Source organism: Arachis hypogaea, chromosome 11, assembly GCF_003086295.3.
Source record: "Arachis hypogaea cultivar Tifrunner chromosome 11, arahy.Tifrunner.gnm2.J5K5, whole genome shotgun sequence".
NCBI classification, from domain to species: domain Eukaryota; kingdom Viridiplantae; phylum Streptophyta; class Magnoliopsida; order Fabales; family Fabaceae; genus Arachis; species Arachis hypogaea.
In genome coordinates, this window is record NC_092046.1 from 131609211 (window position 1) to 131632439 (window position 23229).

Consider the following 23229-nt stretch of genomic DNA (forward strand, 5'->3'; position numbering starts at 1 on the left):
ATGGGTAAAAGGTGATAAAATCCCCAAAAATCAATACAAGATAAACCCTACAAATGGGGTTTGTCAACCTCCCCACACTTAAACGAAGCATGTCCTCATGCTTAAGCCAAGAGAGAAACAAAGGGTATCAACATTTATTCAATGAAATCTAACTAAATGCAACCCAAACTATATGCAATTATCTACATGAATGCAAGTGCTTGGTCAAAATAAATCAATTCCCAAGATGCATATATGCACAAGGGCTAAGGGTATTAACAACCATGCCAATCCACAATTGAATTGAGCTATTAAATATTTTTACAAACTTGCATGAAGAATGATGATCATAGGTGAAAACATGTAATTGAGCATCAAACCCTCACCGGGTGTGTTTGCACTCTATTTGCTCAAGTGTTTAGGGTTGATTCACTCAATTCTCCTCTATTTCATGCTTTCCAAGATTTGTTTTTCTTCTAACAATCAACATTTATTTCATGCATGCATACAAGTATCATGAGGTCTTCTCATTGGTTGTAGTGGGGCTAGGGTCAAGGTAGGATGCATATTTGGTCAAGTGAGCTTGAAATTTGAATCTTTGATAAGCTTAAACTTCCCACCTAACCTATGACATCCTATACAATTAAGTTCTAATCTAGCTACCCATTTTTCACTTTTTCACATACTCATGCATTTTCTTTTCATTTCACAACTCATATGCATTGATCTTATTGAGCTTCACTTTGGGGCATTTTGTCCCCTTATTATTTCTTTCTTTTTCTTTTTCTTTCTTTTTCCATTTTTTTCTATACTTTTCATATATTTTTTTTTGTTTTTCTCATTTTTTTTTCTTTCAAACTATATACAAGAGTGCCAATGCATAAGGTCTATACATTTAATCAATACATGAGCATGTACCCAATTCCCAATATTTTCAACAAAAATACAAAACTACCCTTTTATTCACCCAATGTCCAAGGTTCCCACACTTGAATGATACTCACACACACTAGCCTAAGCTAATCAAAGATCCAAATAAGGACTTTTATTGTTTTCCGCTTTAAGGCTTGTAATGTGCTAAATTAAGAACAAATGGGTTAATCATAGGCTCAAATTGGCTAACAATGGATGATAAGAGGTAAGGCTATTTGGGTAAGTGAGCTAATAAAATAATGGCCTCAATCACATAAATGCATGAATACACAAAATAATGGACATAAAGAATCAAACAAATCAAAGATTACAATCATAGAAAGAGAATAATGCACACAAGAAGGAAGAATAAGTGGTTATAAGATGTAACCACACCATTAGGCTCAAATCTCACTTGCTTGTGTTCTTAGCTCAAAAATCATGTTCCACAATATATATATATATATAATTCAAGCAAGTTCTATGAAAAGTTTTTTTTTTTTTTTTACTCAAATCAATTGGTGCCCTATAGATAGAAATCTTGAAAATTTTCATTATTTTGACTAAGCTTATTGTGTATACATATGAAAAAATAAGAAAATGCAACAAAAATCCTAAAAGACCTAAAAAAATGAAATGCAAAAGTATTGAAATTAGAAACTTGTCACCTAAAATCCTCGACGGTCGGACGACCTCCCCACACTTAAAAGTTTGCACCGTCCTCGGTGCATCCAAAGATGAGCAAGGGGGTACGGCGACTCTCCGGATTGCTGTGTGCTCTTTCTCTTGCTTCCAATTTTGCTTGCGGTGCATTATTTATGAAAAACAAAAATATAACACCATAAGATGAGAGAACACAAAAACAAGGAAGCATACATTGTTGGAATGAGGTATTAATCACTAGAATTGAGTGAGTGAATTAGTGTGACATTAGGAGAATAGGGATGTGAGTTCTAAATTAGGCGCCTTTTAGAACACACATTAGCATAAAAAGTTATGTCACAAAAGAAGCATGTACATCACTCATCCTAGTGTGCTTGAGATGCTTTAAGTAAACTTGTAAGGTAAAACAAGCATTAAAGAAGCATGAGAGCATTCAAGCTAAAAGCATATGGATGCATATGATCATGAAGCACAATGCATTAAGATAAATGCTCAACATCCAATGTCAAGAGATTGCCTAATCAAAGAATAGGGTTCAAATCACATGGTGGCCAAATCATGCAATTCAAGAAGAGCTACGAGCTCGAAGGCAATTCTCATCACTTGGTATTTTTTCAAAAGGTAAGCATGAAGAACTCAAAACCAAGTAACAAAAGGTAACCTCAACAATAGAATCCAACAATGATTACAAACATAATGATGTTAAGATAACATCCCTTCTTAAAACTCAGCAGCAATTAATGGTAGACAAGAATAACAATCCAACACTTACAATGAAAAAGAGAAAATGAAATGAAAACTAACTAAAACTAACTAATGAACCAACTAACTAACTAATTAACTAACTAACTAACTAAAATAAATGGTTATCAATGGTGTTTGGGAGTGTTGGATGAGGGGTAGTTGGGGGGAAGAAGAAAGGAGAAGGAAAGAAATAGAAAGAGGAGAAGAAAAGAAGTGGATGGGAGAAAGGGTATCCACGCGTACGCACGCATGGCGCGCGCGCGTCGTTGGCTTATTTCGAGAGTGGCGCGTACGCGTCATATGCGCGTGTGCGCAAGTGGGGTTTGTGCCAGAGGCACAACGTTGGCGCGGCGCAGGCACAACTCTCTGGAAAATGTATGGAGGTTGGAACTTCTCAATCCACGCGTACGCATGCATGGCGCGCTCGCGTGGATGGTCCAAAACGCTTGATGCACGCGTACGCACGCAGTGCGCGTACGCGTGGATGGTGCTCTATTTTTCAAAAACTTTTGCTATGTTTTTGCACCAATCCAAGCATTCTAAACCTCCAAACAGCTACCAAAACACCATAAAACCTTATTTAACATACTAAACTACCAATTAAACTCAACTATCTAAACAAAACATGAAATTAAACTAATTCTACCAATATATACAAAAGAGAAAATGAAAGGATTTTACCATGGTGGGTTGTCTCCCACCTAGCACTTTTGTTTATTGTCCTTAAGTTGGACTTATGGGGAGCTCCTCATCAAGGTGGCTTGTGCTTGAATTCATCTTGGAACTTCCACCAATGCTTGGTTCTCCATTGTGCCCCAAGATTCTTCATGGATTGAGCCAAGTCTTGATGGAGTTCTTCACAAGCTTGGGGCTCCCAAAGTTGATCCTCTTCTTGTAATCCGGGATCCCACACTTTATTTTCACACCCATCTTGAAGTTGATCATCATTATTAGTCCAACCGGGTGGTGAGTAAGGTGAATTCTCTATATAGTGGCCAACAATCCTCCTAGACCCATCTATTTGAGCACTACTCCAACCTTTATATCTCATGTTTGATGCATCAACCATAATGAGCCTTGATTTGCAACGCCAACCACAAAACCTTTTTCGTTTACGCTTCATCCCACAAAGCTCCCTAAGTTGGCCATCCGTTTCAAGCAAACCATATTCAAGTGGGATAATAAAGCTAATAGAAATAAATTTCACCCACTCAAATGAAGGAGTAGATGGCAACCTAGGCAAAGACAACTCCAAGAGTTTTGATAAAGCGTATTCAATTCCCATCCTCCCTTTTCTAAGGATTTCCACCTCTTCACAAGACTTCTCAATTATAATCCTTTGTTCAACAATTTTATATAAACCTTTTCTCCTACTCAAGTCATAAATGGGAGGGTAAGAAAAATTTACCTCCACATTGCTTTCCATCTTGTTGGGAGAAGGTTCTTCATGCTCAAAGGATTCTTCACCACTAAGGTTTGATGCTTGATCTTCATCACCAAGGGAACTCACTTCTTGCTCTATCCCATCCAAATCTTCATATGGAATATGTCTTGGAAGGTGTGCACTTTCCTTCCTAGCATCAATTTCAATCATCTTGGAGGGGTTTTCTTCAATTCTAGATTCCCATGGAGGCTCCGCATCTCCTAAGTCTTCAACCAATTCTTCCCTTTCTTCAATAATCATAGCTTCCTCCAATTGTTCCAATACAAAGCAACTTCCCTCATTCTCCACCAATCTCTCTTTTATGTTATGCTCTTCATTTGATTCCCCACATGTAGCCATGGGAGTTTCTTGAGAGTTCAAGCATTGAGATGCTAACCGGTTTACCACCTCATCCAAGGCGGCCGTGAATTGTTGCACATCCCTTTTCATTTCCTCTTGTCCTTGAACAAGAACATCAAGGATGTCATCCATTGGAGGTTGGGGTGGATGGAAGGGTTCATCAATTTGGGGGAAGGGTTCATAGTAGGAAGGTGGTTCTTCTTGGTAGAGTTGTGGTGGTTCAATAATTTCCACTCTTTCCACTTGTTGCACAACACGCTCCATGGTTGCTTGAAGTTGATCCAATGTTTCCTTGAGATGATCCCTTGACTCTTGTTCCTCTTGGATAATATGATTAGGATCATATGGCTCTTGGATTGATGGACATGAATATTCTTCCATGGGAGGTTGTGGTGGAAAGTGGTATTCATCTTGTGGTTGAAAATTTTCATACATTCGTGGTTGAAAATTTTCATACAATTGAGGTGGTTCATCTTGGTAATAACATGGAGGAGGTGGCTCTTGGAAGTGGTGATGTTGAGATGGTGGTGGCTCTATATGTGGTTCATATGGCTCATACGGTTGTTGTAATGGTGGATATGGATGAGGGTCATATGAAGGTAGTTGGTGAAAAGTGGCTTTTGAGTACGGTTGAGGGTTATGTTGAGGGTATGGCTCATAGGCATATGGTGGTGGTTCTTGAAAGTCACAAGGGAGTTCACCATAGCCATTAGATTGATATGCATCAAAGAATGGCTCTTCTTCATAGTGTATTGGTGGAGGTTGTTGCCATGAAGATTGATCATGTGCATGTGGCTCTTCCCACCTTTGGTTATCCCATTCTTGATACACATCTTCATTGTAGCCCCCATTACCTACAACATAGTTGTAATCACACTCATAGCCAAAGTGAGAATTCATGATAGCAAGAGAAAATAAAAATAAAATCAAATAAGAAGCAAGAAAATTAAATCCTAAAAACTAGTAAGAACTAACAAAGAAGCAAAAGGCAAACATATTCACAATATTCACATATATACAATAACCAATAACATAACACCATTGCAATTCCCCGGCAACGGCGCCATTTTGATGAATGGATTTTTGACGGTTTAGATTTTCACAAATAAAATCTCGTTGTAAAGTATAGTTTCTAAACCAAGCAATAATCCTTTCATACAAAAAGTTGTTTGTCACTAGTACAAACCCCTAAAATTTATAAACCGAAGTATTGGACCTTGGGTCGTTCTCCCTAGGAATTACAATAAAGTGTCTTGTTATTGGTTATGAGTTATTTTGGGGTTTTGGATAAGAAGCATGAAAAGTAAATGGTAATGAAAATAAACTAACAACTATAAAAGGCTCTTGGTAAGGTGTGAGAACTAGAAGTCCTATCCTAGTTATCCTTCTCAATTGTGATGAGAATTATTCATTGCTACCACTTAGTTAACCCTTACTAGTTAAAGGAAAGTCAAGTGGATGAATTGACTTGAGCCACAAGTCCTAGCCAACTCCCAAGGAAAGACTAGCTTTAGTGCACTCCAAACCAATTAGCAATCTCTCCAATTATCAATCAACAAAGGAATTAGATAACTCAAGTGTCACCAATTACTCTACCATAGCCAAGAGGAACAAAATCTATACTAAAATCCAACCAAGCATTTCATCAAACACTTGGAAGGCATAAAAGAAAAGCAAAGTAAATTGATAACAAAAATAGAATCTAACAACAATTATGGCAATGAATTAACAACAACAATCAAAAGGAACACAATTATTATGAATTACCTCTAATTGAATTGAAAGAAAATAGAAGGAGCAAAAGTAGATCTACAACAAAACATAAGAACAACATAAAGGAAATTACAACAAAGGAATAGAAGAAGATTGAATGTAGCAACAAAGAGTTGAGAGATAGAAGTGGAAGAAAGCAAAGATTAAAACCTAGATCTAAAAACTAAACCTAATTCTAATCCTAATTCTAGAGAGAAGAGAGAGCTTCTCTCTCTAGAATCTAACTCTCACTACTAAACTTAAGCTAAAACTAAACTAATGGTAACTAACTTCTAAAGTATGAAAAGTATCTAAAAGTATGTAAAGTATGTTGATTCCCTTTCAATCCTTGGCTTAAATAGCATCAGAAATGAGTTGGATTAGGCCCACAAGGCTTCTAAAATCGCTGGCCACGTTTTGCATTAAGTGGGTCATGTGCCACCATCGGCGCGTCCGCGTACCGTGCGCGTGCGCGCCCCTATGCGCGATGCAAATATGGCAAATCTTATATCGTTTCGAAGCCCCGGATGTTATCTTTCCAACCCAACTGGAACCGCATCAACTGGACCTCTGTATTTCAAGTTATGGTCGTTTAAGTGCAAAGAGGTCGGCTTGACAGCTTTCCGGTTCTTTCATTTCTTCATGAGTTCTCCAACTTTTCATGCTTTCTTTCTTCATTCCCTTGATCCAATCTTTGCCTCCTAAACCTTAAATCACTTAACAAACATATCAAGGCATCTAATAGAATCAAGGTGAATTAAATTTAGCTATTTTGAGTCCTAAAAAGCATGTTTTCACATTCAAGCACAATTAAAGGAGAATATACAAAACCATGCTATTTCTTGAATAAATATGGGTAAAAGGTGATAAAATCCCCAAAAATCAATACAAGATAAACCCTACAAATGGGGTTTGTCAAAGATCTCTAGCTCTTTGCTTTTCTTCATCTGCTCACCGTGATATAGCTTTAAGCGATGTCCATTAACTTTGATGACATCAGAGCTTGAAGGATGACTTAGGTGGAAAACTCCATATGGTTCAGCCTTCTCTACTCTATATGGACCTTCCCATCTTGATCTCAACTTGCCTGGCATGAGCCTCAGTCTGGAGTTGTAAAGGAGGACTAAGTCCCCAGGTTGGAACTCTCTCCTCTTGATGTGCTTATCATGCACAGCCTTCATCTTTTCCTTGTACATCCTTGAGTTCTCATAAGCTTCTAAGCGAAGGCTTTCTAATTCTTGCAGTTGCAACTTCCTTTCAACTCCGGCTTTCTCAAATCCCATGTTGCATTCTTTCACTGCCCAGAAGGCTTTGTGCTCTACCTCAACTGGGAGGTGACAGGCTTTTCCATAAACTAAGCGGAAGGGACTCATCCCAATGGGTGTCTTGTATGCTGTTCTATATGCCCATAGTGCATCTTTTAGCCTAGTACTCCAGTCTCTTCTATGAGGTTTGACTATCTTCTGCAATATATGCTTTATTTCTCTGTTTGACACCTCGGCTTGCCCATTAGTCTGGGGATGGTAGGCTGTTGCTACTTTATGAACTATCCCATGCTTCTTCAGTAATCCTGTTAGTCTCCTGTTACAAAAATGGGTGCCTTGATCGCTCACGATTGCTCGTGGTGATCCAAAGCGACAGATTATATGGTTTCTAACAAAGGAAACAATAGTGTTAGCATCTTCAGTGCGGGTAGGAATTTCTTCCACCCATTTAGAAACGTAATCCATAGCTAACAATATATAAAAATAACCATTAGAATTTGGAAACGGACCCATGAAGTCAATGCCCCAAACATCAAAAATTTCATAGAAAAGCATAATCTATTGAGGCATCTCATCCCTCTTGGATATATTACCAAACCTTTGGCATGGGGAACAAGATTTACAAAACTCAGCAGCGTCTTTAAAAAGAGTAGGCCACCAGAATCCACAGCCTAAAATTTTTCTAGCTGTTCTTTGAGGGCCAAAATGTCCTCCACTCTCAGATGAGTGGCAGGCCTCTAAAATGGACTGGAATTCTGACTGAGGCACACACCATCTAATTATCTGGTCAGCGCCGCATCTCCATAAATATGGGTCATCCCATATATAATATTTGGACTCGCTTTTCAGCTTGTCTCTTTGATGCTTAGTAAAGTCTGGAGGAAAAGTGCGGCTGACTAGATAATTAGCTACAGGTGCATACCAAGGGACTACTTCAAATACTGCTTGCAGGTTATCAAATGGAAAATTATCATTTATAGGAGTGGAGGTATCCTTGATGTGCTCAAGGCGACTCAAGTGGTCTGCCACTAGATTCTGGTTACCACTCCTATCCTTAATTTCTAAATCAAATTCTTGTAGTAGCAGTATCCAACGTATAAGCCTCAGTTTGGACTCCTTTTTAGCTAATAAATACTTTAAAGCTGCATGGTCTGAGTACACTACTACTTTATTACCAAGTAAATAGGCTCGGAATTTATCCAGAGCAAAAACAATAGCAAGAAGCTCTTTCTCAATAGTAGTGTAGTTAGACTGAGTGGCGTCTAAAGTCTTAGACGCATAAGCAATTACAAAAGGATCCTTACCTTCACGCTGAGCCAACGCCGCTCCTACTGCATGGTTGGAGGCATCGCACATAATCTCGAAAGGTTGGCTCCAGTCTGGCCCTCTCACAATTAGAGCTTGAGTCAGAGCGGTCTTCAGCTTATCAAACGCTTGTTTGCAATCCTTACTACTCAATATCTTTCTGCAGTAGTCTGGATAAGGGTAGTGCTACCTTACTGAAGTCCTTATTGAATCTCCGGTAAAAACCTGCATGGCCAAGGAACGAACGGACTTCCCTTACAGAGGAGGGGTAAGGTAAACTAGAAATAGCATCCACCTTTGCTGGATCTACAGAAATGCTAGTATTAGACACAACATGTCCTAGTACAATCCCTTGTTTTACCATAAAGTGACATTTTTCAAAATTCAATCAAGGTTCGTACTAACACATCTATCTAACACTCTAGATAAACTATCCAAGCAAAGGCTAAATGAATCACCATAAACGCTAAAATCATCCATAAAAACCTCCATACAGTTCTCAATAAGGTTAGAGAAAAGACTCATCATGCACCTTTGGAAAGTAGCTGGTGCATTGCATAAGCCAAAGGGCATTCTCTTATAAGCATAAGTTCCAAAAGGACATGTAAAAGTAGTCTTTTCCTGATCTTCAGGAGCTATATGAATTTGAAAGTAGCCTGTATAACCATCTAAAAAGCAATAATGGGATTTACCTGACAGGCGATCAAGCATCTGATCAATGAATGGCAAGGGGTAATAATCCTTGCGAGTGGCTTGGTTGAGACGCCTATAGTCAATGCAAACTCTCCATGAATTCTGCACTCTAGCTGTTAGAAGCTCTCCATGCTCATTTCTTACTGTTGTGATTCCAGACTTCTTGGGCACCACTTGTACTGGACTGACCCATTCGCTATCTGAGATGGGGTAAATGATGTCTGCTTCAAGTAGCCTGGTCACTTCTTTCTTGACAACTTCTAAGATGGTGGGATTCAATCTTCTTTAAGGTTGATGGACAGGCTTTGCTCCCTCTTCTAAGAATATTCTGTGCTCACAAACTTGAGGGTTGATGCGTACTATATCCGCTAGGCTCCATCCGATTGCTTTCTTATGTTTTCTCAGTACACTGAGTAGCTGTTCTTCTTGTTGAGAAGTGAGTTCCCTTGCAATGATGACTGGAAACTTCTGCTTATCCTCAAGGTAAGCATACTTGAGGTGTGGAGGGAGGGGTTTTAATTCTAATTTCTGCTCATGGCCAGGCTCTGGATCATCTGGAGCTGGTGATAATGGCAAAGTGCCCTCATTGTCCTCTGAAAATGTCCCCACATTGGGACCTTGTCCTATGTACTTCTCTTCTAATTCCTCCTGGTGAACTTCAGCCACGGTTTCATCTATGATGTCACACTGGGAGATAGAAGGATCTTCCGGAGGGTGCTTCATAGCTTCATTTAAACTAAATTTCACTATTCTGCCATCTATTTCAAAAGACTAAGTTCCTGAGAATGCATCCAGCTTGAACTTTGAAGTCTTCAGGAATGGTCTTCCAAGTAGGATTGATGATGGCCTTCCTGAGTCATTAGGGGGCATTTCCAAGATATAGAAGTCAATGGAAAATGTGAGCCCCTTAATGCTCACCAATACATCTTCAGCAATTCCAACCACTGTAATAATGCTTTTATCTGCTAACACAAAACGAGCTGCCGACCTTTTTAAGGGAGGGAGCCTCAAAGTATCATATATAGATAAAGGCATTATACTAACACACGCTCCTAAATCACACATGTATTCAGAAAATATCACACCTCCAATAGTACAGTTAACCATACATGGACCTGGATCACTACACTTTTCAGGTATACCTCCCATTAAAGCAGATATAGAACTACCTAAAGGAATAGTTTCTAATTCATTAATTTTGTCTTTATGTATACATAAATCTTTTAGAAACTTTGCATATTTAGGTACTTGCTGAATAACATCAAAAAGGGGAACAGTTACCTCAACCTTTTTGAATATTTCTACCATTTTGGGATCAAGTTCCATCCGCTTTCTGGGTTTCCTTGCAATTTGTGGAAATGGGATAGGAAGGGCATTTTCTGCAGCGTCTGCAACCCTTGGTGCTTCTTTCTGTGGTTGAGCTTCTTCTTCTTCAACCATGTCTTGTATGTCCTCTTCCTCTTCAGCATCCTCTACTTCCACCACCTCTTCAACTGAGGCGTGTTCTGGTGAGTTTGGCTCCTCCTGATTCCTCTCTTGCAGTGTGATTCCAGACCTTAGGGTGATGGCATTGATGCCACCCTTTAGATTGGGTAAGGGTTGAGAAGAAATTCCACTGGAGCTTGCATGTTGAGCATTTGAAGTATTGGATGATCCCATCTGAGAGATAAGAGCTTGTATAGCGGATGGTAGACCGTTAAGTGAACTTTCCATATTCCTTTGTCCTTGCGCAATGGATTGAAACATCTCGTCACTCGGAGAGGAATTAGAATAAGTGATCTGAGGAACTTGTTGTTGGTTGTGTTGTGGTCCTTGGGATTGCCTCAGGTGAGGTGCTCTGTAAGGTTGGTTCTGGTTCTGCTGCCTGTTGTTATTATTATTCCACCGCTGATTTCCATTGTTATCTCTGCCTCCTCTGTTATTGTTATCCCTCCAGCCCTGGTTAGAATTATCCTGCAATCCATGGTTGTAGCTGCCACCTTGATTGTATCCTTGATTGGGGCGGTCATAGAAGTTATGAGTGGCTGCCACAGTGTTGTCTTCCTGCTGGAGCTGCGGACATTCATCAGTATAATGACTATAATCAGCACAGATTCCACACACTCTCTGTGGAACCAACTGTTGGCCTTGTTGTGGTGGAGAAGGTTGAGCTTGCTGAGCTTGTTGTTGAGTCAACTGCATCTGCTTTAGTAAGTTAGTCATTTCACATATGCTTTGAGTCAGAGCAGTAGTCTCTCTGCTAGAGGATACCTCTGTAACAGATTTTGACCGGCTTTGTTTCTACCTGTGATTCCGAGTAGATTCAGCTAAGTCGCTGATCAATTGCCATGCCTCATTAGTGGTCTTGTACTTTTTCATAGACCTATTGCTAGCACTTTCCAATGTGGTCTTATCTTGAGGCCTCATGCCCTGTGTGACGTAGCCGAGCAACACTATCTTGTCAATCATATGGTGGGGACATGCTTCCAGAAGATTGTTGAAGCGCTCCCAGTATTCATAGAGAGTCTCGGATTCGTCCTGAACAATCATGGAAATGTCTTTCCTCAGTTTATCAGTAACTTCAGCTGGAAAGAATTTTTCCAAAAATTCTCTTCTGAGCGTATCCCAGTTAGAAACAGTTGCTGCGGGTTGAGTGTAGTACCACTCTCTCGCCTTTCCCTCAAGAGAGAATGGGAAGACTTTTAACAAAATAGAAGTTTCATCTGCACCATCACGCCTGACAGTAGAACAGGCTGCCTGGAAATCCCTAAGGTGCTTGATAGGCTCTTGAGCAGGTAAGCCATGAAACTTAGGCATCAAGTTGAGTAGTGCAGTCTTTAGTTTAAAATCTACAGCTACCGCTGGGTGATGCGCTTGATACGGTTGCAGTGTAAAATCAGGGGCTCCGGCTTCCTGGATAGTAACTCTCCTAGGTGCTGCCATGTCACCTGCACATAAATCAACCGAATCAGTAGAAAGGGGGCTTGTTTCTTCCTCAAGTGACGTTTCAGATTCGCCCTCGGAGAGGACTAACCGACGCCGAGCTTGCCTTATACGTGAAATAGTTCTTTCAATCTCAGTATCAAATACTGGCAAGCTTGGATCAGGAAGTGAACGTGTCATTTAATGAAAGAAACATGCAGCTCAAAGTAACAAAATAAAATAAAATGCAAATAAATAAATTCCAATCAATAACTTAGCACTCTATTGCAACTTCCCGGCAACGGCGCCAAAAATTGACGTGGCGGAAATTGGCGGATTAAGAAATTGATGTAAGAGACACGTTGTAAGTACAGTTCTTAACCAACGAAAATCCGCTTATCAATTTAAAAGGGTTGTCACAAAATTAGAATTAAAATACTGGGAGTATGAATCCCAGGTCGTCTCCCAACGAGTTGCAGAAAGATGTGCTATTCTATTAATCAGAGATTTTCTAAAATGGTTTTGAGTTTAATAAGCAGGAGATTAAATCAGAGAATTTATGTAATTTAAATAAAAACCTTGACTGGGAGTAGATTAGTCGGAAGTTCTATCCTTGTTGGAGTCCTCCCAAGATTAATTGATAATTGAGGGTTATTCTGCTTAGTTATCCTCTACTAGATAGAGGGAAGTCAAGCAAGTTGGAAGTCTATTTCTATTCACAAGTTCTAATCCTCTCCCTCGAGAAGGATTAGTGTCAGTGACTAGAGGGCGATCCAACAATAAACCCAATTACAATTTTACTCTTGAGCATTCCAACTCAAGGTTCTCCTTTCAATCAACTCCCAATCAAGTTAGGAAACTACTCGCTCATTATGAATGTAAACTTCACAAAATAAGAAAGGGAAATAAAGAAAGACATGATAAATAATAATAATTAAAGAGACCAATTAAAAATAAAAATATTTCTTGTATTAATAAATTCTAAAAATAAATAATCCAATCGTATCTCTGGACAAATTAAGGATATGGAAGAGTAAGAGACAAGTAAGGAAAACAAACTAGAATGATGAAGTCTTGGCGGAGGTAATAACTCTCCTCAATATCCCAATCCAAAAAGCAATAAAAATAAAATCCAAAGAACTATGAGTGTGTAGAGAAAAAACCTAGAGGAGGAGTAAAATCAGATCTAAAACTAGAAATTATGCCGAATGAATGTCCCCCCGGTCTCTGCATGTTCCCTGGCTCTAATCTGCTTTTCTGGGCCGAAAACTGGGTCAAAACATGGCCCAAAATCACCCCCAGCGAATTCTGCAAATTCTGCAGATTGCGCACGTCACGCGATCGCGTCATCCAGCGTTTTGCCTTGCCACGCGTGCGCGTCGTCTACGCATTCGCGTCACTTGTGCAGTTTCCAATCCATGCGTTCGCGTCACTACGATTTCTCCATTTCACGCGGTCGCGTGAGCCATGCGTCCGCGTCACTTCTCGCTGGTCATCTCCTTAATTTCTTGTGTTCCTTCCATTTTTGCAAGCTTCCTCTCCAATTTCCAAGTCATTCATGCCCTATAATGCCTGAAACACTTAACACAGGGATCACGACATCGAATGGAATAAAGGAGAATTAAGATACATAATTAAAAGTCTCTAGGAAGCAAGTTTTCAACCATGGAGTAATTTTGGGAAGGAATTGTAAATACATGCTAATCATATGAATAAGTGGGTAAAGATTTGATAAAACCACAAAATTAAACACAATATAAACCATAAAATAATGGTTTATCAAAGAGCTCGGCCAAATTGCTATAACGGCCCAATTAGGCCCAAAGCGGAAGATCACAGCCCACCTAAAGGCGGCTGGCCAAAGATAAGGGGACTCGCCCACAAAAGATAAGATAAGATAACTAACTTATCTCAAGGGAGGTCACTCCACACTACTATAAATACACTGAAGCACCCAGGTATAACTTATACTCTGATTCTATACAAAAAAACCTGCTTAAAGCCCGTGCTAACTTAAGCATCGGAGTCTCTTGTAGGTACCACCACCCTCCGATGATCAAGGATCAGCAACATCTCAAGGCTCAGCAAGTCGGACACGACAGTTCCGGCCACAACAGCAGATCTCCTCCGAAAAAAAACATGAGAAAAAAAAACCGATAGTAGGGTGTATATATATGAGAAAAAAACATGATCATGCCAAAATAATTATAACGTAAAAAAAAGCATGTGCTACTATTTAAGAGACACTTCCAACTAGGGTATTCAAAACCGATTTGTACCGAACAAAACCGACCAACCGAATTGAAAAAATCGAAAACTGAACAAACCAAAAAAATTATGTTTTGCTGTTTTTTGCGGTTCGGTTCGATTTTCGATTTTGCCACTAAAAATCTGAACCGAACCGAACCGAACCAGTCAAATAAAAAACCCTAAAAACCTGTTAGACCATTACCCCACCCTACCCCCCATCAGATAACCTAATCCCCTAACGTTCCTAACTCCTAACCTAGCGCAGCCACACTCTCAAAGAAGCCCCATTACCGCAACCCCTCCCAACCCCGCCTCGCAGCCATTCCCAATCCCGCCGAACCAGCGCCTCCCAGCTCCTCCCATCAACGCCTCCCAGCAGCGCTGGACCAGCCACCCAGCAGCGACATTCAGCCCCTCCTAGCAGCGTGAACCAGCAAACACAACGCCTCCCAGCAGCGCCGGACCAGCCACCCAGAAGCAACATTCAGCCCCTCCCAGTAGCGCAAACCGGCGAACCCATCCCCTCTCAGCATCTCCCAGCGTCGAACACCAGATATGGAGCCTCCAAGTCAGGTATTAATTTGAATGATTTCTATTCTATAATAAGTGTATTTTTGTTTGAATTTTTCGTAATTGTTAATAATTTTATTTGGTTTGAATTTCTGCTTTTGTTTGAATAATTTCTGTTCTAACTTCTATGTTCAGTGTATTTTTGTTTGAATTTCTGGTAATGATTAATAATTTTATTTTGTTTGAATTTATGCTTTTGTTTGAATAATTTCTTTTCTAACTTCAAAGTATTTATAATTGCTATTAATTTTGTTTTGTGGTTCAATGTATAATTTCAGTGTATATTTGTTGCTGATTGTTCTTCATTGTTTAATTTATTTCTTGATCGGATTGTTGTTCTGTTGTTAACTATTTATTATTCAATGTATTGTTCAGTGTTCAAGCTCAAAAGATGTCCTTAACATAGAAAGCTCTTCCCTAAGCCTCAGGTTTCTTTTTTTTTTTTTTTTGTTCTGTTTCTACTTTTTTTAATTTTGGTTCAATCTTATTGATTCTAATTTGTAGTGAACACTTGGTTGGTTTGTTCTTGATTCTATGGTTGAGTTGTTGATTCTGATTTTGTTTTTTAATTCAGAACTTTTTGTTCTGTTTTTATTTAGGGTAATTTTGACTTAGGGTTGATTCTAAACTTTTTGTTTATTCAATGATAATACAGGAAAGGAGAAGGTGAAAAAGGAAGAATTTGTGGAATTGGTGCACCACATGAAAATTTTTGAAATTAGTTCGGTTGTATTTTTTATTCATTTTAGTTCTATTTCTGATTCAGTCCCTTTTTGCTTTTTAATTTTTCTGAGTGAGGTTAATTATCTAATTTGAATTTGTGGTTTGATGTTCTAATATATGTTGTTTTAATTTTTGGAAGGCAGAATTTTAAATCACCTGATATATATACATCGTATACAAGTAGTGATTGATTGATAATAATTGTTGCTTTCCACCACCCTTATTCTTATTGCTATGATTTAGACAATTTCTTTACAGCTTAAGTTTTGCATACTATGATTCATATGTTCGTATTATGGCTTAATTTTGTTAGGTAAGGATGGATATAATTTTACAATGATTGAAAAACCGAACAAATCGAACCGAACCAAATCGATTTTAATTGGTTTGGTTTGGTTCGGATAGTTTTAATAAAAAATCGAACTAAATCGAACCGCAATTTAATTAAATGATCGAATTAAATGACTTTTCTCTAAAAAATCGAATCAAACCACACCGCAAACACTCTTATTTCGAACATTTCATTTCAGGAACAACAATGCATGCTTTTTTATGTTATAATTATTTTGTTTTGATCATGTTTTCTTTTCATATATATATATTATCTATTGGGATTAATCACTGCTTCACCATTTACTGCGCATCGAGCTGGCAGACTGCTAGTAACTACTTAAAGGACCGGGGAAAAGAAAAAAAATGAAAAATAAAAACCCGAGCATTATATTTTTATTAAACATACTAAAATCAGATGTACTAGTAAAAATAAATAAATAAAAACGGTTCCTCCTTAGAAAATATATATATCTTGTACCTATATAGGATTCAATATTTCAATTATAGTTTTATTATTAATATATATATATATACTGAAGAAATTGGTACACAAGCATTAATTGGACTTTATTGTCGCACTATGTGAATTGTGGCAACGTCCCATCCGTTTAATTGGAGTATTAAAGTGAAGGTTGTGTAAGGTGTATGGCATACAACAATGAAAAGGACTTGGCAGAGGAGGGTGGTCGATGAGTAAGTGAGTGATTGAGCTGGGCAGCTGGCCAGCATATATAGTTTGCATGCAGAATAGTGATAGTACCTCCTTTACACTTTCTTATTAGTTATTACTTATTACTACCCTTGTAGGCCTCTATCTAGGGTGGTTCATACACTTTTAGTGATCTTCGTTCTTCGTGCATCTTATATTGTATAGGTCAACTATTCTAGCCAGCGGCCACCCTTTTAATTCAATCCTACTTGTACCACTTTGCCATACCAAGGAAAAGAAAATGCTAAGCTTTCATTTGAAACGAGATTGTTCAGACTTCCTCATTTGGATGTATTGCTTAATGTTTTTTTTTTTTTTTTTTAACCTTTTGTTTGATCTTTTATTTAAGCTTTCACATGGTATGAGACTTAGTATGCAATACTTTTGATCTCCCATAATTGTGATATTTGGTTTTATTGCCTACTTGTGTATGGTTAACATGCCTGCAATATTATTCCCTTTATAAAAGTATTGATGTTTATTATTTTGATGAAAACTTTGTCTTTATGTATAGCCACACAACTTTGTCCTATATATAATGAAATATTTTAAATCATTTTAAATATTTGAAACATGTGACTATGTGACAGCAAAGATATAGAAACAGGAGGAGTTCTTTTAAGTTTTAATTGACTTATAATATTTGCAAAACTTTTTTCTTTCGTTATTCGATTATCACTATTTTACTTTACTTTATTTCTACTTTCTAAACCCATAGCTGCACACTTACTCTTTTATCTTCTTACATATATCTTTGTACATATATTTTTTACTTGCCCTAATTTTCATAGGACCTTCGTTTTATTTTGCATGTTAGCCTTTTTCACTAAATAATAAAATTGAATGGCTGATTACAAAATAAATCATTTGAACCTAATATTTCAGAAGCTAGTTTTATTAACCACATATAAGTAAAATAATACGAATAAAATAAAATTATATTTTTAAATTAAATATTTAATTAATCATACCAATAGAATAATATAAATATATAATATTATATGTAAATTATTATAATAATACATGCATTTTACGTATATTGACATTAAATTATTACAATAATACACGCATTTTAGAATAAAAATGTTAATGTTTTTTTTTTTTTACCTTTTGTTTGATTTATAAAAGTTTAAGCTTCCACATAGTATGAGGCCTGGTATACAATAATTTAATTTTTATTTTAAAAATATTATTTATACATTAAAGTTAATTATTAAAATCAATTATTAATGTATTTGTGTATAAATAAATATATAGTTTAATTTATTTTTAATGTGTATTTATATTTCAACATATATTTAATACTAATGGCTAATAATATACACGTAATATAACTTTTTTTATTTATAGATTTTTTATTTTTCTATTAGTCCCAAAATTTAAATTTGTCTCTACCTTAAAAAATTATTGTTTACCTTCGTTGGAATACTCATAAACATAGTTTCCTATGTAACTTAATACAAAACCAAAGTTTAAATGTGACAAGTGTTACTTTTTCGGTTAATGCTCTAATATGAGCCACCTATAGTCACCGTCATCCAAAGCTTAGCCATCAGAGTCTTGGCCTTAATAATATTATTATATAAAGGAAGAAAGGAAAAATCCAAAATTTTAAAAATTTTAATAATATTAGTTTATTAATTTATTAATTTAATCGATTTAATTGTAATTTAACTTAAATAATTATTTTATAATAAAATAATAAATAAAATATAAAAAATATATTAAAATATAATTATAGTCTAATATAAATTTTAAAATATTATCTAAATTAATAATATTACATCAATCATAATGTTATAATTTTATTTAAATAAAAATTCAAAAATTAAATAACAAAAAATAATTAAATAAAATGAATATGAATTAAAAATATTCCCATATCGAAGGTATATATTATATGTTATAAATAATAAAGTATTCACACAAAAATATTTTGTCAACTTAATTTTATTTTAATTTTTTAATTTTATTTTTTTATTTGGAAAACGTATCTATATATCTTTTAATTTTTAATATATGTTTATTAAATTAAATATATTATATTAAAGTTTAGATATAGATATAATTTATTATAAAAATAATGAAATAAAATAAAATAAATCTGTACAAAAATTATATCCATATATATGACAAAAACCCTTTATGAATTTAAAAAACACACTGTTTATTGGGCTAGAATCAGGGCCCAAATACCAAACATTACTAATCCTAATTTGCCACTAAGCCATACACTGCTCTTTCGAGTAGTGCTAGGGAGCCAATGGCTAAATCTTTGGTTTATGAATCAAATGAACATCACCTATACTATGCATAATAACCATATAACCATCCGGATACCAGGGATACCCATCCGGATACCAAGGATAATAAACATCTCATGTTATAAAAAACTAATTTTGAATTCACTAAGGTTCGAACCTTTGACCTTCCAGATCTGGAATTCTTATACTATGTCCTGAAACCACTCATCCCACAAAACATAACTTGACAGGATAATATAACACTAATAATAATATCTCTAATACTTTTCAAACCTTCATTGTCCACATTGTACGCTTAGGTCATTGGCTCCTTATACTTTCTCTGGTCTTTATTTTACTCATCAATTACATGCTCATTGTCTTTTATGGCCGATACGTCACTGAAGAAGAACCTCTCCCTTTCCTTCACCTTCTACTTCCCTCACCATTCAAATTTTCAATTTAGAAATTTAAGGTTTTTCTTAATAATATAAATTTCTGGCCCTGTTTTTGTTTTATTTTTTTATTAATTCATTCCAAAACGCCATCGTTTAGCCTATTTTTCAAAAATCGGAAAAATCTCTGATCGTGCAGGATCTGCAGGCAACGTCATTATACCAGTAACATCAGGAGAAAGGGAAAGAGCAGTGAAGACCAGCTTTAATTTGAGAGAAGCAGAGGAAAATAAAGGAGGAAAGGAAAAATCTGAATCTGATCCTGTAAGCAACGTCATTGTATTAGTAGCTTCAGCGGAGGGGAAAAGAGCAATAAAGACCATCTTTGGTTTGAGAGAAGCGGAGGAAAAATTAAGGGGCTTTTTAAGCTTCCCAATCCCTCCAAAGTGCAGCACACTAACTTCGTAGTGAACTTTTCATGCTAGGCACGCATTCAGTTCACGCAATACACAAGCCTCAGTGCCTCACTGCCTCTGCCTCACAAGCCTTCTCCCTGACCCTGCCACAGTCCCACCCTCAGAGCTCAGTCTCCTCTCAGCCCTTCCCCGCAGGCCCTGACGACGGCGCCGCCAGTCTTTCCGGCGCATCCCTCTCTGTGCCTCTCACCAACCGTCACACTCTTTCCCTCTCAGCCCTCTCTCTGTCTCTCAACAGCACCATGACGGTGCCAGTCACCGCTCCCTATCCTCGGAGTCACGATGGTGGTGCATTGCTTCTCGGCTCCCAGTGACGACGTCTCTCTCGATGACGACAACCGCAAACAGCGACGGAGCTTCTCTGACCCTCAAGGCCTGAACGACGACGGCGACAACGACTGCTTCTGCCGCTGGTCTTCTTCTCTTCTCTAGCCCCTGCTCAAGTTCAGTTCAGGTAAATTATATGTTTTGAATTTCTGATTAGGGATTTGGTTATTAGAATTTCTGATTAGGGATTTGAATATTGGAATTTATGATTAGGGATTTAGGGTTCTGATTATTGAAAATTTGGAATTTCTGATTAAGTGCTTCTCTTCTGAAATTTGGGATTTGGTTATTAGAAGTTCTGATTAGGTAAATTTGAAATTTGCTTCTCTTCTCTTCCTGTTAGTGAATAGTTCTGATTTTGTTCTTCCTAAGTTCCTGTTAGTGTTTTGATTAAGGCTTTGTAATATTGATTGATTTTGTTCTTCCTGAGTTCCTGTTAGTGTCAATCATCCAAACCCCCTTTCATGTATATAAAAAAACGTTAAGTCATGTCCTAAACCAGACTTAGATGATGGTTGATCTGATGGATGGAATGATATATTAATTTATTATATATATGGAATTAAAATTGATGAGATGCTGTGTAAATACTAATATTTAAAGCTATCCGCATCCAAGTTATGTAGCTGAATTGATAGCAAGAAGAAGATACATGTAAAAAAAATGTGAATATTCCTGTAAAGAGATTTTCAAAGAAAAAATACTATAAATTGTTAAACTGTACTGATAATAAATTTTGATTATTGAAATTTTTGAATTTTGATTAGAATTTTTTATTAAGAATTTTGATTATTGTTCTAATTAAGTCTTTATTATTCTTCCTGTTAGTGTTTTGTTTTTCGTGTTAGTGTTTTGTTCTGATTTTGTTCTAATGTTGCTGAACTTCTGATATGTTCCCGCTGAATTTATTCTTGATTTTGTTTGTTTAGAATACGAACAATGGGAGCAGGAGATCATTGTGAAATAATGGTTGAAGATTTTTACATGCTAAAAGATCCGGTTATCATCCGGTTTTTATCCGGTTTTTACCAGACCCGAAAGTGTGTAGGTTTTATCGGGTCTAGGGCTGAGTTAGGGTCTATAAACTAAGTCCGGTGTATATTTCGGGTCTGGGTTAGGGCAAACACGGTGTAACCCGGCCCATGTACACCCTTAACTTCGTTCATCGAGTTATTTTACCTCACCTTTCTAACTCACTAACTGTCATCCCACTGTCACTGCCTCGTTTCCAGCTCCTCTGCTTGTCTGTGTGCTGCCCTGGTGTGCTTCGCCAAGCTCGTCTTCATCTTTGTCGATCCGGCCTTTGCTTGTCTCCGACCCGGTCGTATGGGCTCCATCTGCAGTGTGCTTTGCAGCCGTACTCGCTTTTTACATTAGTTTTGGTTTTGCAGTTGGAGAGTTAATTTTTTTTAATCGTTTTATTTTTGTGTTCCTTCTATTTCTTTAAATTATATTTAAAGAAATATTGATTAATACAAATGATTGATTGATACTAATATAATATTAATACTATGTTGTGGTTAGTTTTCAATTTTATAATATTATTATTTCAAAAAAAAAATATGAATAAAAAAACAAAATATAAAGATAAAATTAAAATTAATATAAAAGAAAAGAATGATATTTCAGTCTTTGATGCAGTGCAAATAAATATCGAAAGAAAAGTAAAAATGATTGAAGTTGACATGCATAGCAATAGTTTTCCTGTGCAGTAAATTTGTTTTAAAAATTCTTTAAAATTACTATCCTATTCTTTTGTAACTGGTTTAAAATGCTACCTGGACACTATTAACTAGAAAGAATGTAAAATATTTATCTATAAATATTATGAATCAATTTTTACTAATTTTGTGTTTCATACAAAAAAATTAAGACTAACTTAAAATATTTTTTAAATTGGTCCCAACCTTCTTTGATGAAACTCAAAATTAGTAAAAGTTGATTCATAATATTTATAAATAAATATTACACGTTCTTTTTCGTGTTAACAGTGTTCAGGTAGCATTCTTAACCGGTTATAAAAGAATATGATGGTAATTTTAAAGAATTTTTAAAATAAATTTGTTGCATAGAAAAACTATTGCTGTACATGTCAACTTCAATCATTTTAACTTTTCTTTCGATATTTATTTGCATCGCATCAAAGATGGAAATATTATTATTTTCTTTTATATTAATTTTAATTTTGTCCTTTTATTTTGGTTCTTGATCCATATTTTTCCAGAAATAATAATATTATATTAATAAATTAAAATTAAAAACTAATCACATCATAATATTGTATTAGCATCAATCAACAATTTATATGAATATAATCAATATTACTTCAAATACAATTTAACTAAATAGAAGGAACACAGCAATAAATTGATGGAAAAAAATTACCTCTCAACTGTAAAAATAGAAGTAATGTAAAAGGCGAGTACCACGGCAAAACACACTGCAGATAGAGGCGAGGCGATGGGGTTGGAGACAAGCAGAAGCTGGATCGACGAGTTAGTGTGCTGCACTTTGGAGGGAATGGGAAGCTTTAAAATGAGTATATAAAATTTCTGAGATAATTAGTATAATGTGAAATTAACTATATTTAAAAAAAGTATTTATTTATCCATCTAACTTTTTACATTTTTCTTTCTTAATAACAGGATCAAAACATGAGAAATTTCGGTGTGGATGACACCGTTCATGTGCACAAAGATACAACAAATTTTGTAGAAGAAATTTGTTAGATATATTCGAGTTTCTTATGCATCCTATATCAATGTTTGATTTTTCATAAAATTTGTGTTTGATAATTAATTTATAGTATTTATGGGACAACATTTTAGATGGATATGTATTTAAGACGTGATTGATTTAGTTTGAGACTTCTAATTGCTTGAAGTAATTTTTTGAGTAGCCTAAGTTTAGTGAACAATATTTTGTAACTATGTCTAATATTATGTGCCTTAATTTTAGAGTAGAATTTTGTGGTCAATTCCTTAACATTGTCTTGTTTTCTCTCTCAATGCCAACAGCTCGAAGAATCTGAATAGAGTGTCTTTTTAGACTAACATACTGCTTGCTAACAGGGGATAATAGTGGTTATTTTCTTGTGTCATCAGTTCTGTTGTAGTATTGAATATCGATAATTTTTAATCTTTGAGCTATGAACAAGTCATATGATACTATTATACTGCTGCTGCAAGCTAAATTGCATTACATTT

The 23229-nt window shown here is 36.2% G+C and overlaps 2 long non-coding RNA genes across 2 annotated transcripts; both read left to right on the forward strand.

The window, feature by feature from the left end:
• The first annotated feature begins 19466 nt into the window (after nucleotides 1-19466).
• On the forward strand, nucleotides 19467-21546 carry LOC112722641 (uncharacterized). Its single transcript, XR_003162764.2, has 2 exons — nucleotides 19467-20150; nucleotides 20953-21546. It is a non-coding gene; the product is annotated as an uncharacterized lncRNA (long non-coding RNA).
• An 827-nt stretch (nucleotides 21547-22373) lies between these two features.
• Nucleotides 22374-23000, forward strand: LOC140176402 (uncharacterized). The gene is made up of 2 exons (XR_011867755.1): nucleotides 22374-22562; nucleotides 22669-23000. It is a non-coding gene; the product is annotated as an uncharacterized lncRNA (long non-coding RNA).
• The last annotated feature ends 229 nt before the right edge of the window (nucleotides 23001-23229 follow it).